General features: G+C 40.4%; 2 long non-coding RNA genes across 2 annotated transcripts; both read left to right on the forward strand.

Moving 5' to 3' along the window:
* Positions 1 to 11,862: 11,862 nt before the first annotated feature.
* On the forward strand, positions 11,863 to 12,846 carry LOC146383627 (uncharacterized). The gene is made up of 3 exons (XR_014800775.1): positions 11,863 to 11,962; positions 12,514 to 12,642; positions 12,777 to 12,846. It is a non-coding gene; the product is annotated as an uncharacterized LOC146383627 (long non-coding RNA).
* A 458-nt stretch (positions 12,847 to 13,304) lies between these two features.
* LOC146383628 (uncharacterized) lies at positions 13,305 to 14,215 on the forward strand. The gene is made up of 3 exons (XR_014800776.1): positions 13,305 to 13,710; positions 13,817 to 13,893; positions 14,023 to 14,215. It is a non-coding gene; the product is annotated as an uncharacterized LOC146383628 (long non-coding RNA).
* The last annotated feature ends 2,030 nt before the right edge of the window (positions 14,216 to 16,245 follow it).

Consider the following 16,245-nt stretch of genomic DNA (forward strand, 5'->3'; position numbering starts at 1 on the left):
AATACACTGCTAATTTAATCTACATAGTAACAAAAAGATGACTCAGAGGAAGGATCTTCGCCAAGACTAATACACCAATAAAACATCTTTCAAAAAACACCATGCTCAAATTCATGTTATTTAATAGTAAAGGAGTACTGTATTTTTCAGACCATAAGGCGCACCGGATTATAAGGCACACTGTCGATGAACGGGTCTGTTTTCATACATAAGGCGTACCGAATTCACTTGCAGCTGCTCTATTCCCATGTTGTTGCAGTATATTAATGACTAACCTCGTATTGTGGATGGATTATCTCAGTTGTTCTCCTGGCTGAAGTTTGGTCCATTTACAGCATCCTGCCATGCGATTTCATTTGTCCCTGACCACCAGAATCCCTCACATTAACCTTTATCAAGTGGAAAAAAGTTAGCGTTCATCCTCCAGCTTCACTGTGTTTATGTTATGCTAACATAGCTGTGTCGCTAGAAATCACGTAGCAAATCATTATACCAAGTAGGCCGATTCAGTAACCCTGCAGACATCACTGCTTTTTAGTTTTCTGTCTTCATTTATGTTGGAAGTGATAGCAGAGCTGTACGTTTTAGTTTTTTCAGAAATCTCTCAGTCAGAACATGGTATATCATGTTTAGGTGGAAACTAGCGAGCTAACTTCCTACTAACTACTCAGTTAAATTTAATAAATTCTGTTTTCATGGATGCCTGGATGCTAAAATTAATCGTTATACCTGGTAAAGCAGCAGCGCTGATCCCTTGTATCTTTTAAAAAAAAAAAAAAAAAAAGAATTTAGACAGTTTTTAACTCTCAATGATGCCGCAGTGTTCGTTTGACTTTGGGACCTGAAGCGAACAGAGTTTTGGCTCCTGACTACGGTAGCCGTAATGCTACCATCAAGTGGTGTGGCCCCATAGCTTACTAAAGTCGTACTAAAATATTTTTGAACAGATTTTTGAGCGTCGTGTACCACATAAAATTGGTTCACGGTCAGTAAGCACAACCAGAATTCATACATACAGTGCACCGGATTATAAGGCGCACTGTCGATTTTTGAGAAAATTAAAGGATTTTAGGTGCGCCTTATAGAGCGGAAAATACGGTTACGTAAAAGATGAAATGACAAAAAGATGGTGTTCTTTCCATGAAATCCTAAAGTTTGATTTGAAGTCCTGTGTTAAGTCTGCTGTAGCTGCACCATAGCCTTAACATGCAGCTTCACAAAAATATAACTTCATGTACACATCATATGCTGTACAAAGTATATTTATTAGCACAATAAATATAATACAGCTGTGAAACAACATGTGATAGACTGCCAGTGTTGACAGCTCAGCTTAGTTTAACAAGTGACTAACAGGTGACTAAGCTAATTTTCAATTGGCTGTTTTAAAGGGGAAGCTCCACCACTTAATCCTGATGTCCAACAAAATGTAATAAATTCTTCCTTTGCTCGTTTTTTACCTCTCCAAGTGTCAGAAAAATCTGACTTCATATTTTTTCTTTTTGTGTAATCCTGCTAATATAAGAAACTACAACAAAAGCGTTATGTCTGTGGTGGAGGTAACTAGTGCTGACGATTATTTCCTGTATTTATTCATGTATTACTTGAAACTAATTTTTTTGTTTTGTTTTTACACCAATAGAGAATGATAAATGTGAATATGTAAGTTTTTTTTTTTTTATGTAATTTTTTTTCGTGGCTAACACTCAACAATCCAAAGATTCTTACATTAACTTTTTGTGTTGCTTTTTTTGCTAAATTTTATTTTAAGACATTATACGAGGTGAATGATTATCAAATTGCTGTTGTTGAACTTCTAATTGTTTCGGGAGCATTTTCAGTATTACCAGAACTCCACCAAGGCTGTTTTCTCTTCTTGCTTTTGTTTGCAGCAGATACAAACATAGACTGTGTGATGGTTTAAAGTTGGGGGGATGAAAACAAGCCCTTTCCATGATACCTTTTCTGATCGTAAAAAAGACTTTCTACACTACCACAAACCCATCTTAAGAATTTCTTTACTTAAAATTGACCCATTGTTTATTAGCTGCACCCTACATCAATATAACAATATCTAACGGCGGCCCCCTCGGGCGTAAATCTAATCAGAACTTTGCCAATGCAACTTTGCTTTCCTCGTCTTTCATTTCCTTATAAACGCTGATGCTACACTGCCTGCAGCCTTACATTATGTGTACACGGCGAGAGAAACCTTGTGATAAACACTATGGGTTCTCATATGATGTTTGGTTAAATGTGGTCTGTACAACAGCTCGAGACAAGAAAACGTTTGCTGTTTACCAATGAGGTGATGGAGTTCGCTCTGATATTGTTTGTACCTAACCCTCTGCACAGGGAATCAATCTTGTCTGGCAGAGTGAACGTCTCATGGATGAAGTGCTGATGTAATGTGTGGAACTGTGCCATGAATTTAATGCAACCTTTGATGACCCACGTTGGGGGGGGGGGGAAACGACCACTTGTGCCCTTATTTGACACCCATTCCAATACTAATGATGTAGACTAAAGAAGTTTACTGTTAAGCCTGTAATGTACAATTACTGCCCAAATGTGTGTTCTGATAAGCTGTTTTACGAATTAAACACTGTTGTATTATGTGCGTTTTCTTTTTTTTTTTTTTTCTTTTTTTTTTTTTTTTCCCTTCTCTCCAATTAATCGTCTCTGTTACAGTTTATTGTAAAAGAAATTGAATTATTTTGGGCTGCAGAGAAAGTAACTAAAAATGAAACTATCAAGGGCTTTAGTTACTAAAAGGGCATATCTTATGCATAATGTTTTAAGGCACTTGGTTCTTGGTGAAAAGGATTTCTCCATGCCTTCCAGGTGAGGCAAAATATTAGGAACACCAAAAATGTGTTTCAAAAATGGCTATAATATCCTATAAGTAACCAGAACATTAATAACTGTTATAATTAATATAAGAGATCATACTTTCAATTATTTAACAGTCTAAGCATTGTCTCTCAATTTCCCCTTGGCATGAATAGGATTATTTTAATCACCACTAGCCTGCTGATGGAGAGCAGGACGAATCATCCTTGAAACTAATCAAACAAGGGAACACTTTTCCAGTTTTGGTAAACCCTTGTGAATTGTAGCCTCAGTGACCTGTTCTTATGTAACAAAAGTTACACTGGGGGAGCGTCAAAGTTCAATGTGTTGTGCCTTCAGAGATGCTCTTGCACATACCTCATTTGTAATGAGTGGTTATTTTCAGTCTTGCTTTCCTATCAGCTGGAATCAGTCTGGCCATTCTCCTCTGACATTGGCAATGCTTTCTTGTGGAGAGAACTAACACTTGATGGGTCTGTCTAGCACAAACCCCTCGCTGGAACAATCAGAGACAATTCTACTACAACGGCAAAAAGCATTAGACACCAGGCAGAACTCTTTGTGTGATCTCGTGCATGAGGGAGAGAGCTGTGACGAGCGCTGCTCCTGACGCTCGAACCCCACAGAGATACTCCAGCAGTTAAAGAGATGGTTAGCACACAAAACTTACAAGTAGACGTAGCTGTATCAGTGGATAAGTTAAGCACCCAAGAGTGATAGTGGTGTCTGGTATTTCAGACTATTGTAACGCAGATGAAAGGGGCTATGTGCTGAGTTCAGAAGTGAGTGTAAACTCTGTATCGCTACACAAGGCTCACGACTGTAGTTTTGAGAGCTCTGGCTGCTCTGCATCAGCTGTTGATTCAGATAATACTGATACTGACCTTTTAAATAACAAGTTTAAGACACTTGGCTTCTACATTTTCAGCCTCTTTAGAGGCACTAACTGCACTCTATATAATAAACCATATATAATGGTGCCAGGGCATTTCTCAGGACGCAAGGTCAAATAAGAACTATGATAGTGGATGGTGGGGATTACTATCATTTTGGCTTGGCTATAGGTTTGGTGTCATGGCTATCTTTATTCTTGACTGCTTAATTAAATAACACTGATATAATATTTAATATAGATGGACTCCCCCTTTTCAAAAGCGGTAGACTTCAGCATTGTCTTAGAAAGCCAAAAAGTGTTGATCAGTTTTTAGGCCCATTTATTCACATTTTGAAGAATGACATTATTTACAATGGCTGACAGTCAAAGTATGTCCATTTGTGTGTGATGCACCTGCAATAGCTTTCATTAAAAACACAAAGGCTCATAATGGTTATTCTGGTTGTGATAAATGTGTTCAAGGTGGTGAGTGGAAGAACGAAAAGTTAATGCAAAGTTAAGAACCGATGCTAATTGTCACTTAATGACTGATGAAGACCACCACTTGAATCAAATATCGTCTCCTTTGGGTGGTATAGTGAAAAGGGTTACAATGTTTCCCTTAGATTATATGCGTTTATGTTGTCTTGGAGTCATAAGAAAACTCATAAACACATGGATGAAGGGCAAAGTACTTGCAACTAGCCGTCCAATCTGACCGTAAGGTAACTTTTAGTAAAATTGAAAGGACTGGAACCTTACACGCCAGTTGAGTTGAAGAAAGCTGCAGAAATTGATGCATACATTGTACAACACATACAATATATATTTTATGTTGGATGTAGGGTCTGTGGTAGGCATTACATTTACATACAATGTACACCAGCTAACATACCTGGGAGAAGAATATAGACTCTCTGGGCTTTAAGGTAATATCTCAACATTTCCTTATGAAAATGACTTGAATTGGTCAGATTAAACGTCTCTTGTGAAAGACTCACTTGCCTTTATAGTAAATTGTGAAAAGGCTTTCAGAAAAAACTGATGCAAACACATCACAACTGAAAAAAGTACATAGGATAATGCATCTGCATCATGATGGCCCACTTGTGACTCAAATAGACCATTCAGAACAGGAGGGGATAACTGTGTACGAGTTGTAGATGTCGTTGCTATTGTTTGCAATATTGTGAAAGTAGTTAATGACATGTTTGTAATCTTCCAAATGTTTTGTTACACGGAGTCTTACTTCCAGTGTCCCCTACCATCACCCAGAATTAGTTGCCACTGAGTGTGGCAGTTGAACAGCAGTCTTGGTGTAACAAAGCTCAGCTAAGCTTAAATTGTCCCTTGTTCCTGGATAAATGGGGAGAAGCTTTCATGGCCTCCATATCCTCCTCTAGAAACATTTAAGCAATAAGAAGTGAACTCTGTGACACATCAGACTTGCAGTCTGAAGACGAAAGGTATGGTACATATTTCATTGGGAGCGACTTAACTTTGAACAAGCAAGGACATTTCTAATAACTCATTAGCTGTGTCCAAATTCAGAGGCTGCATCTTCCTGAAGCCGCATTTGTAGGCCGATTACGTCACAACGATGCGACGAAGGCTGTCCAAATTTGAAGACTCCTCCAAATGCGGCCGACAAATGCGTCCTCCTTTTCCCCGGATTTGAAGGATGGGTCGGGTGTATCCTTTGTGGCTCAACCTATCCCAGAATTCATAGCACGGCCCAGCCAATTCCAATTTCCATTGTTGGAAACAATGGAAACTGTCGAGCAGCCAATTCCAGCTTCCATTGTTGGAAACTGGAATTGGCTGCTCGACCGATTACAAAAAATAAAAAAACTTATTGGTTGAAAAGGTGTTGTTCTGCTGTTAGGTGTTTGAAAAGGTTTTACGAGCCAGCCCTGCAAGGGATAAACTGAGTCTTCAAGGATGTAATAAGCAGTATTCACTGAACCTAAGCTTCTCATGTGAGCTGGTAAGCGGTTTCCCCGGCTGGCCAACTCCCACAGTGTGGACAGTCTCTGAACCTGAGTGTCATGCAAGCTCTGTGGCAATCCAGCAAACACGTTCCAGTACCGACCTTTTCCATCAACAATACCCTAAATGATTATGTAGTGCGAGCCAGCCTTTACGGTTGAAATAGTATGATAGTTTTGTGGTGCTATGATGGATAGGTGGGAGCCATCAATAGCGCTCAAACAGTACGGGAGCCCCCACCTGTTCTCGATGTAGGCAGGCATTTCTCTGAACCTCCCCTCATCAGGAAAACAGATTTGCTCTGGTGCCAACAACGTCTCAGTTGCAGCACAAAACTCTTGCACACACAGACACACAGTTGTGATGCTTACTCCACAAAGATGTCCAGTACTCTCGCATTCTGAGCCAGTAGCAAGTTTACACGGTGCAATAGCCACTCTCTTCTTCAAGGGCACCCACTCACCGAAGGTTGTGTCTTGTTGCTCAGGAAGCTTAACATTTCTTAAGACATACTAAAGTTCTGCAATGAAATCACACCACTGGGAAGCTCGGCTGAATGCCCAGACCGATGGTTTGCACCAATAACTTTGCAACAAGAGAGTAGACTTGTAGTCAAGACCGCCTAAACCAAGACCAAGACCGAGACAAAAAAGTCTTTAAACTGTTCCTATATATATATACATATACATATATATATATAGATATAGATATAGATATATAGATATATCACACAGGCAAATGGGAATCATGAAGAGGCTGCTAGGAAAGCTGCAACCACCTGCAGAGGGTGAGGCAAGTCCTGAGGAGTCAGCTGAATGGTAAGAACAAGATCCGGGATATCAACACCTACGCCCTGCCGGTGATCAGGTACCCTGTTGGGATAATAAGCTGGCCAAAGGAGGCGATAGAAGCCACTGACATCAAGAGAAGGAAGCTCCTGACCATGCATGGAGGGTTTCACCCCAAGTCCAGCACCCTGAGACTGTACGCTAAGCGGAAGGAAGGAGGCCGGGGACTGGTGAGTGTCAGCACCATGGTCCAGTATGAGACAACAAACATCCACGAATACATCACAAAGATGGCCCCAACTGACCACCTGCTCAGCGAATACCTCAGGCAGCAGAAACCAAAGAATGAGGAGGAACAGGAGGAACCATCATGGAAGGACAGGCCCCTGCACGGTATGTACCACCGGCAGAGGAAGTGGCTGACATCCAGAAATCCTACCAGTGGCTTGACAAAGCTGGACTGAAAGACAGCACAGAGGCACTAATCATGGCAGCACAAGAACAAGCACTAAGCACAAGATCCATAGAGGTTGGGGTCTATCACACCAGGTAAGACCCCAGGTGCAGGCTGTGTAAAGATGCCCCTGAGACAAGAACTTTGCTAAGAACTTTGCTGTATGCGCTGTGGTTGCTTTGATTGCGAGGGAGGGGTTGGAGAAAGAAGACAGGATAGCGTCTTGAGCTGAAAATACATATTCATCATGCATCATCTTGAATTTAAACAGTAGAGGTCACCCTTGATCTCTTTTTGAGCACATCATTAGCTCAACAAGCTTCTGTGTGTTGGTGGCTCCCAGTAGGATTTGCATAGTGTGCACATTTGGAGAATCAGCCAATCATATCCCTAGAATAATCATGTGAAAGACTGCTGATGCTCCAGTATAATTTGACAGCTTTAAGTCACTCAGGTATTTTAAGCATATTTACAGCTAATTTTGTTATGTAGGTATATATAGCAAACATATATTGAGAACTGTCCTTAAATACAGATTGTATTATTTAATAATAGCGTGTATAAAGTGCTAATTTATATTAAGTTTTTGCTTCAATCATTTTTTTGAAATAAGAAGTGGTGATTCCTAAAATCAATCCATGTACCACAGTGGCATACCTGTCATAACCTCTTTGGAAACCTTTGTAATGACTGACCCCCTCAGGCATCTGGTGTCCATCCCCGTCCTCTGTGGCTCCGTCTTGTGTATGAGGAGGCGATGTAGATTGGTCTGCCTCTTGCTTTTGACACCATTAACAGTAGTAATTTTATGGACAGTTTAAACAGTTACACATTGACTGAAAATTGTAGTTAAATTCATGTACGGCAAAATTGTTCTGCACCCTGCTCTGGTGGCTTCTGACCATCTTCAGATTTCACTTGGACTGCATGAGACAATTTCTGTAGAGAACAATCATATTTTTAAAAAGTATTTTAATGACAAATTTGAAATACAATAAGCTTAAAAAGTTGTTTAATAGGCCACAAGTGTAGTGTACCTGAGATGGCCGCAAATAGCTTCTTACTGTACAGTGGACACAGTCATACCTAATAAAGTGGCGGAGATTTTAAAATTGAGATGCGTGTTTGCGTAACCCATACTGTATGTTCGCACTGAGAAACTGAGACAGAAAAAAAGTCATAAAAAGTGTTCTTTAACCTTAATTAAAGTACCATTGTGTGGGACTTGTACTTGTGCCATTGCTGTTCAGATTCACTATGCACAGGGGCCACAACTGGCACTGTCAGTGGTGAGTAATGTGTCATTTGGAAGAGCAGTGCCACTGTGTGGCTGCACATAAGAGCGCCCGCTAGACAATGCACTGGCATCGGTAATGAATCCAGAAGCTTAATATCTGAGAAGAAAGAGAAAGAAAATTAGAAATTTAAAATCATCTTCATGGAAAATTGCCAGCAGGCGCATGGTTCCTAATTTCTTTCTTTCTTTCTTTTCTTTTTTTATGCATATTTCTCACACTGTTCACCAGAAGTTTTTACTTTTACTCCCTCTATTTTGAAGAAATATCTGTACCTTCTACTTGCATTTTCAAAACGGGCTTGTTACATTTGGCTTAACATTTGAGGAATGTTATTATTTCAGGTCAGTGCAGCCCTTCAAACATCAAACTGATTTGAGCCTAAACAGTAACACGTGAAAGGCAAAACTGTTTGTGTTATAATCACCAGGGGACCTGGCATAAAAATAAATGAAAGAGGCAAAAACGTGTGCCATAGCGTCTTCTCGTTGGAGAACTCTTCGTGTTTAAAAATCACATGTTGGGTCTGTACATGTGGCATTATGTTTTTTCATATTGTGAAACATGCTGCTAAACAAACTGAGGTTGACTGTGTAATTTAAAAGTTACATAAAAATAATATGGAGTTTAGTGCAGCATAAACAGGTTAGTTTGCTGTACTGTGGTGGATTTAAACTGTGTGTGACTGGTGCACAGTTTGCGGTGCTCATGGTCAGAGTTTAGTCACATCTGTGTAGCAGAGATTAATATGAAGTTAAGCTGATGATATTAGATTCATTCACTGAATTCCAGCTTCATACCAACTTTATACCAGTCCTGTTGTCCTGGCTGGAAATCAGCCAGGACAACAGGTAAAAATATCTGCTTACATCTTGTTGAATTCACTTTGGTCAACATCTGTTCTTTTTAAATGTGCTAATAAAATAAATTGGCTTGATCTGCTAATTCAGCTTTAACCCCTGACTGTACTCATTTTCTGTTTAGAGGCAAACTCACCCTCTATAATGTAGGCAACAGGAAATAGAGCCACTTAAAAAAATTGTTTCTTTTTCTCTGCTCATGTTCTGCTTAACTGATTCAAGCTGAGTACATTTATTACGATTAAAAATTAAAGTTTGTACTCCCATGTACTAGTAAATTTAATTATTACATTAATATAGCACAAGCTTCAGTTAGCTTTGCACAAAATAGCTGGTAGAAAACTACTTTTTACCTTCTTTGAGTATGTGGAGATCAGGGAAATATTTTACTGCTACTATTCATAACCATCATCATTACCATTACATTAATTATCATTTCATCAAAGCATTTATTCAGTAGATTACACATGTTCTTAGTTAAGATTATTACACCTATCACAGAGAGCTTCTGTCTGGTAAAAGGTCAGAAGCGTCAACGGGCGGGGTGAGGCTGAGTGCATTTTGAGGTCGAGACATACACACACACAAACAGTAGTTAGACTCATGTTTAGGTAACAAATACTTTTTCACTTAGTTGAGTAAAGAAGTTGAGTCAGTACCTCTGCTTTTTTAACACTAGTATCTGTACTTCTACTTAAGTACAGAATGTCTTTACTTTTGCCACCTCTGCTTGTCACACATCACCAAATAAATTTTAATGGTAGACAATGATAGTACGAGTAAATACTATCCAAACTATGTACACCTTAATGCAATAAATTATTATGTCATAAATTAACTGTGATGTCATGAATTAACATTTGGAAAGAATTAATTGAGTGCACTTAACATGTTAAAGGCATTTTTGTGTTAAAGATGCTCAGTATTTAATTCATTGCTAATGTTTAATATCAAATATATCATCTCAAAAGTAATTTTGACCCCAGAGCCTGCAAGATCCCTGAAGGGAGGCTCTTTAAAAAAAAAAATTAAACTAAGGCTTTTCAGACGTTTAAGACCACTTGAAAAAATGGCAAAAAATCATATTTTGCATGGTTTGATCTTAACAAAGTTCCAAGTACAGCTTTAACATGCAGCAAGAAGAAATGAGTCTCTCACAGGACGCCATCACTGCTGGGGTGGGACACAGTCAGGCAGTCATTTGAAATTTCTTAAATGTTCCTGAGGATTATAGAACAAAAATGTCAAGTGGAAGACCCCAAAAACTTTCACCAGCACTCAGCTAGAGGATCCAATTGGGTGTCCGTCAAGACACTGGACAATCCTTGGCTCAAATGAATGCCGTGACTGGTGCTGACTGCAGCCCCATAACCATTAGCGGCATCTGAGACTGAAGGGCTTCAAAAACAAAACCCGTCTTCAAAGGTTTCGTCTCCTTGAACCACAGAACTAACTGTTTGAACTTTTCAACAGAGCACCAAACATGGGACATGGAAAGGTGGAAGAAAGTTTTATTCTCTGATGAGAAAAAATTTAACCTTGATGGTCCTGATGGTTTTCAGCGTTACTGTCATGACAGATCCCACCTGAGATGCAGGGGGCGCTATAATGGTCTGAGGTGCTGTTTCCTTCAGTGGAGCTCAGGAGGTGCAGGGGCGTCAAATGGCTGCTGGCAATGTCCAGATGTTGCAGAGAGCATCCCTCAAGACTGAGGGACCTCGTCTGTGTGGTAAGGACTGGGTTTTTCAGTACATAATGCCCACAGGACAAGGGACTTCTTCCAGGAGAATAACATCACTCTTTTGGATCATCCTGTGTGTTCCCCTGATCTAAACCCAATTAAGAACCTTTGGGGATGGATGGCAAGGGAAGTTTATAAAAATGGACAACAGTTTCAGACAGTAGGTGCCCTTCGTGCTTCACCACTTGGAGAAATGTTCCCACTCACCTCATGGAAACGCTTGAATCAAGCATGCCGCAACAAACTTTTGAAGAAAAATTTTTAACAATAATGTGCTACTCTACTACGTGGAACTACTCATTACTGAGTTCGTGTTTGGAACTTTGATTTCTGTTTTGGTGGGGTTTACAGGTTTTTTTTTTTGAAGGTGTGGTCCTAAACTTTTGATCAGCTGTAAAACAGCCTGTTCCAGTTTAAGCGTTGTTTTCAATAAATTACATGCTGTAAAAAATGATTTGTCTCACTCCCATTTCTTCTTGTTGCATGTTGAAGCTCTCCTTGGAACCTTGTTAAGATCCAACGATGCAATATATGTTTTTCTTTTTTTTTTTTTTTTTCATTTTTCAAGTGGTCTTAACATTTGATTGGGACTGTATGTAAATGACATGTTGATCTTCATCTGACTCTCTCTTCAGGCTAATCTTGAAACTTAATTGCTTTATATTGTATTTCCATGTCAACAGCTGCGTCCACTGGTCATTTAATAAGTGTAATGCGAGGTCAACTGAAAACTGTACCTAATTTAATTTACATTCATTTTCAGTGTTCTTTTCTATTTTCCAGTTTCCGTGTTTACGTCTAATGATAAAGTATGAACACAAGAGGACAGTAGAATAACTAGTAACTACTTCCTTTTTTTGCTATCACAACAAGTGAGTGGCATCCCAATATGTTGTTGGCTTGCTTAAATTCCTACTTTCATCCAACTAGATGTCTGCAGATTTGTTTAGAAAGTGTGAAATATTTTTACCTTATTAATATTACTTTGTTGGCATCATGTCCTGTATTCTTCTTTTTTGTATTGCAGGATGGCACAGAATCAGTGGTGAAGGATGTCCTCCCCGGGGACAGCGTCCACAGCCTGCTCAGTATTCTGGACACTATCACTGTGAGCTCCTGTTTTTTCTCTCTCTAGGTTATGTCCTCATTTGCCTTCTGAAGTGTCTGTGTCAGTTTGATTTGTTTATTCATTACCTTCATGCCCCTGAAACAAAATTAATGTACTTTGTATTTGCTGTAATTAGTTTATTTAAAGCTGCATCTTTTCGACTTTGCTTTTCTCTTCTTAAAATACATCATTGTCATCCTTTTCACACACTCAGATTGATGTTGTTTGGAACTGATTGTGCAGTAATGAACTCAAACCACGTATGTAATGTATAGAAAAATCAGTTATTACAATAGAATAACTTTTTCATATCTTGTTACTTTGTTGCCATTGCATAGAAACCATTTAAACACTATCACACTTGCGTTGAAGTGTTGACAGTTATTTAGGCCACATTAAAATACTGCAAGCACAGGTACACGTACAGGTCACGTAATAAACCTTGGGGAAAGTATCCTTAGCCCAATTTATTACTTAGAGGACAGTTCCAAATAGATAGCTGTGAAAGATGTGGATGAGATTTCTCTGATTCTTATCTTCGATTTTGCCAGGGTTATCCAGCTCCATATAAAACTGTGTCGGCACGAGCTGCAACTCGCTCCACCATCTTACGCTTACCTGCTTCAGCCTTCGAGTCAGTGTTTAAGAAATACCCTGAGACACTTGTACGCGTCATTCAGGTAAAAGAGTGCATGATGTAGTGTTTGTTTTTTCTCCAATTAAACATCTAATTTGGATGTAGCTACAACATGATATTTAGTATATTCTGCTGGGTTTTTTTTGTGTGTGAGTGTGTTTTTCCCCCCTGTTTCAGATAATTATGGTGCGCCTCCAAAGAGTCACCTTTTTGGCTTTGCATAACTATCTGGGCCTAACAACTGAGCTTTTCAATCCAGTAGGAGGAGATTTAATTAGTGCACACCTACAGTATTTATGTGCATACACATGGTCACGATGACTGTGTCACACGACTTGTTATGTGCTTGTGTATCAACAGGCATAGAACACACACACACGCACGCACACACACACGCACAGGCTAATTTCGCACAACATTAAGCACAGCAATATAACCTGGTCCATCATAGATCATAGAAAATGAATAAAATAACACTTCAACAGAAACAGGGAGCAGTAACATATATATATCTGAATTACCTCTGGATTTATGATTATTAAATCTAATCTTTGATTTAGAGTTAGGAAATTTATTTTTAAAAAAGTCCATATTTCAATGTACTTTAAAAATCTTTAGATTTTAGTTATTCTATATTTCAAACTAGCCTTAAACAGATTAATTCATAAAGTAAAATATTGTTGAATGTGTGGTAGTGACATTATTGGTGACTGTAAACTGTTGATGAGGAATATACTTCAGCTGTACAGAGCTCTGTTGCATATTCTTAAAGAAATTCAAAATTATTTAAAATTATTTTAACTTGATATTTGCTACACAGTTGTAATTGCCAGCAAACCCTTGAAGATTGCCTATCCCGTCCATATTTGACTCATCAATGAAAGATTATTCTCCACTTCCAGGACGAGTTACCTGCCGGAACCACTGAAAACACTGCAGAGACAGGTCAAGCACACACACAAACATGCACTACATGCCGTTCAATTTCAGCTTTGTCTTGTATTGAAACTGATCCAGTGCTGGCACCTGACTTTGCATTAAACAGATGGTGTAAAGGACAGCCCTTCAAACAGGAAGCTGCAATCCACCTTTATGCCCACTGAATGCACAGGTGGGTCACTGCCTTGGACATAAGCGATCATCAAATGCCACATGGCTGTATTAATTTCCTGCACAGATGTACTCGTTATCCTAATCCTTTGTTTTCTGAGTTACAGGTAATGACCTGAGCATGGCCTGGGAACGAGCTCGAGTTACCATTGAGGAGGCTCCATCAAGTCCTATCACTCACAAAGTAAGGTCTGCTTTTTACATTGAAGCGTGGTGACAGGTCTTGTGTGTAAATGTAACACAATAGCACAGTATCTGCTGCATCTTACCTACTTCCTCCATAGTAGTTTCTCTCCTGTGCCTGTCTTTGTAGTCTAGTCTGAAGAAGAGTGTGACAATGCAACACACACCATCTGAAGTATTTCACTATACAGACAGTGGAGGGCACGCTGATGCTACCTATCTTGGTAAAAGCAGTGCAATCCTCCAAGCTGCTAAGAAAGACCTGCTGGGAATCATCCAGCTGCAGGTGAGGGGTTAATTGGAGAAAATTCAGCTGGTGTCAGTGTTCTGATCCTTTTAAATTTCTTTTTGTGACATGTTAAGTGTTAAGTGACTTGAACTGTGGACCCCGATCGGACACAGTTTCTTGAGGTATGCCATGAAGGCGGAGCAGCACATGATCTGTAAGCAGTCTTGCCGTCTCTAAAGCGGTGGGCAATTTGGGCAGAGCAACAAAATGTGCAGCCTTGGAAAACCGGTGAGTATGGTGGTGTTACCTGAAAATGATTACAGTCCAGTTATGAATTCCAGGGCGATGTGCAACCAGAGCCTCCTCGGGATAGGTAGGGGCCTGAGAAACCCAGCAGGCAAAGAGTTGGACGTCTTATTCTGTGCACAGGTAGGGCAAACAAAATCCTGGACATCCAAAGCAAGAGATGGCCACCAGAACAGACGTTGCAAAATCGTGCGGTGTCCTGCTGAGTGTTTCTGTTCAGGGTCTCTGTCACCCATGTAAGAGCCCCAATAATGCAGGCCGCGGGCAGGATAGCCTTCTCCGAGGTCTCACCTGATGAGGAAAGCACATGTGGCTTCACATTTGGGAGCTGGGTCTGTAAGGAATGGTTAGGTTGAACTGAGTAAAGGACAGAGCCAGCATGGCCTGACGGGAGTTGAGGCATTTGGTTGCTTGCAAGTACTCAAGGTTTTTGTGGTCCATCCAGATGCCTCCATTCCTCCAATGCAAGCTTTAGGGCCAGCAACTCCCGGTCCTCCACGTCGTAATTCTGCTCAGCCTGTGAGAGACGACAGGACAAAAAAGCACGGATGAAGCTTACCCCCGGAATGCTGTGACAACAGAGCTCCAACTCCTGAATCCGATGGCGTCCACTTCAACTATGAACGGTTCAGAGAGGTCTGGTTGAATCAGGATGGGCGCAGAGGCAAATTTCTGCTTGAGCTGGGTGAATGCTTGTTGCGCCACTGGAGACCACTGGAAAGAGACCTTGGGAGAGGATAAGCATGTCAAAGGGAGAGCAACGCAACTGAAATCATGGATGAAGCGTATGTAAAAATGAGCAAATCCCCAAAACCTCTGTAGCTGTTTACGGGTCCTGGGCTCTAGCCATTCCACCACTGCCTTGATTTTTGCCAGGTTCACCCGCAGCTATCCTTGCTCGACAATAAGAAAAAGAAAAGCGACCGACTGTAGGTGGAACTCACATTTCTCTCCTTTGACGAAAAAGTCAGTTCTCCAACAACTGTTGTAGTACCTGGCAGACGTGTCCCTCATGGTCTGCCAAGATCAAAATGTCATCCAGGTACACAAAAACACAGTGATTAATGAAATCTCTCAACACGTCATTCACTAGGGCCTGAAAAACTGTGGGACCATTGGTGAGGCCAAAAGGCATGACCAGGTACTCAAAATGTCCCAGGTGCATATTTAATGCTGTCTTACACTCATCTCCCTCCCTGATCCTGACCAAATGAAAAGCATTTCTTAATTCAAGCTTAGTAAAAATGGTGGCCCCTTGTAACAGTTCAAAGGCAGAAGAAAGCAACGGCAGGGGGTACTTGTTCTTAACAGTGATTTTGTTTAACCCCCAAAAGTCAATGGACAGAGAGATTCCAAGTGGGGACTTGGAGGGGCGGATTATTCCGGCAGCTAGTGAACTGGTTATGTATCAATCAATGGCCTCCTGTTCTGGCTTGGAAAGACTATACAGGTGACTGGTGGTGAGAGGCACGCCAGAAAGCAGGTCTATTCCATAATCCTAGGATCCATGTGGAGGAAGGGAGAGAGCTCAGTCCTTGCTAAATACAACGACACAAACAGAGGACAAATCAGGAACTGTGATCGGTTCAGATGGAGTGGATGGTGAGACACTAAGAGTGGCCGAGTGCAAACAGTTCTTATGGCACCACAAACTCCAACCCGCAATACAACTCTTGGACCAATCTATCTGTGGGATGTGTGTGTTTAACCAAAGGTAACTGCATCCCTACGTTTACCGACGGGCCTGCTATTTTGGCCGAGCTGGGCATGAGTCTGCATAATGTCCTTTTTTTCCCACAGAAGAAACACTCCCCGTTC

Source organism: Perissodus microlepis, chromosome 7 (assembly GCF_051167445.1).
Source record: "Perissodus microlepis isolate ML-2025 ecotype Zambia chromosome 7, ASM5116744v1, whole genome shotgun sequence".
Classification (NCBI taxonomy): Eukaryota; Metazoa; Chordata; class Actinopteri; order Cichliformes; family Cichlidae; genus Perissodus; species Perissodus microlepis.